The sequence below is a fragment of the Arachis ipaensis genome, chromosome B5 (assembly GCF_059453495.1).
Source record: "Arachis ipaensis isolate K30076 ecotype BB chromosome B5, ASM5945349v1, whole genome shotgun sequence".
NCBI lineage: Eukaryota > Viridiplantae > Streptophyta > Magnoliopsida > Fabales > Fabaceae > Arachis > Arachis ipaensis.
Window position 1 is genome coordinate 142,457,665 of NC_142440.1, and position 1,912 is coordinate 142,459,576.

General features: G+C 30.3%; 1 non-coding gene across 1 annotated transcript; it reads left to right on the plus strand.

The window, feature by feature from the left end:
• The first annotated feature begins 269 nt into the window (after positions 1–269).
• Positions 270–377, plus strand: LOC148566040 (small nucleolar RNA R71). Its single transcript, XR_015885412.1, has one exon. It is a non-coding gene; the product is annotated as a small nucleolar RNA R71 (small nucleolar RNA).
• The last annotated feature ends 1,535 nt before the right edge of the window (positions 378–1,912 follow it).

The window sequence follows — 1,912 nt, forward strand, 5'->3', positions numbered from 1 at the left end:
ACTCTGAGAAATCATATTGATTTGCTGAGTCAATATTTTGTTCTGAGATCATCAATTTCAAGAACTTCTTTCCTCTGAGGCGTCCCATTATTCACAGGATTCCTTTCAGAAGTGTACATGAACTGGTTATTTGCAACCATGTCAATGAGTTCTTGAGCTTCTGCAGGGGTTTTCTTTAGGTGAATGGATCCACTTGCAGAATGGTCCAATGACATTTTTGATAATTCAGACAGACCATCATAGAATATATCCAGGATGGTCCATTCTGAAAGCATGTCAGAAGGACACTTTTTGGTCAGTTCCTTGTATCTCTCCCAAGCTTCATAGAGGGATTCACCTTCCTTTTGTCTGAAGGTTTGAACATCCACTCTAAGCTTACTAAGCTTTTGAGGAGGAAAGAACTTGGCTAAGAAAGCCGTGACCAGCTTATCCCAAAAGTTCATGCTGTCTTTAGGTTGAGAGTCCAACCATATTCTAGCTCTGTCTCTTACAGCAAATGGGAAAAGCATAAGCCTGTAGACCTCGGGATCAACCTCATTGGTCTTAACAGTATCACAGATCTGCAAGAATTCAGTTAAGAACTGAAAAGGATCTTCTGATGGAAGTCCATAAAACTTGCAATTCTGTTGCATCAGAGAAACTAGTTGAGGTTTCAGCTCAAAATTGTTTGCTCCAATGGCAGGGATTGAGATGCTTCTTCCATGTAAATTTGAATTAGGTGCAGTAAAGTCACCAAGCATCTTCCTTGCATTGTTATTATTTTCGGCCATGCCTCCTTCTTTTTCAAAAATTTCTGTCAGATTTTCTCCAGAGAGTTGTGCTTTAGCTTCCCTTAGCTTCCTCAACAAGAATGTTTTCATCCTTGTTCCTGCTCATATGAAAAAGAAGAAAATAGAAAAAAAATATGGAATCCTCTATGTCACAGTATAGAGATTCTTTTATGTGAGTAGAAGAAGATATGAATAGAAGAAGGAGAATCCAAACACAAGGGTGAGGAGTAGGTTCGAATTCTTGGGTGAAAAAGGGATGTTAGTAGATGAATAAATAAATGGAAGGAGGTGAGGGAGAAGAAATTTCGAAAATTAGATAAAATAAAATAAAAGTATTTTTGTTTTTAAATTAAAAATTAAAAATAAAAATTCAAAAATTAAGCAAGGAAAATTAAATCAAATTAAATTAAATTTAAAACAAATAGTTAATTAAAAAGAAAATTTTAGAAAAAGGGGAAGGTGATTTTTGAAAATTAGAGAGAGAGAGAATTAGTTAGGTAGTTTTGAAAAAGATATGATTGAAACAAAAGGATAGGATTAATTGAAAAAGATTTGAAAATTAATTTTGAAAAGATAAGAAGTTAGAAAAGATTTTGAAATTGATTTTGAAAAAGATATGATTGAAACTTAATTTGAAAAAGATTTAAAAAGAAATTTGAAAAGATTTGATTTTTGAAATCAAAGTTGATTACTTGACTAACAAGAAACTAAAAGGATATGATTCTAGAGTTTAAAGATTGAATTTTTCTTATTAGGCAAGTAACAAACTTAAAATTTTTGAATCAATCACATTAATTGTTAGCATTAATTTCGAAAATATGAAACAAAAATAAGAAAAACATTTTTGAAAATCATTTTGAAATTTTCGAAAATCATAAAAGAAAAATGAGAAAGATTTGAATTTTTTTTGAAAAGATTTGAAAAAGATAGAATTTTTAAATTGAAAATTTGATTTGACTCATAAGAAACAACTAAATTTTAAAAATTTTTGAAAAAGTCAACTCAAATTTTCGAATTTGATGAGAAGAAAAAGGGAAAGATATTTTTTTGATATTTGAATTTTTTTATGATGAAAGAGAAAAACATCAAAAAGACTCAAAACATGAAAATTATGAATCAAAACAAGAAAAATATGCAAGAAC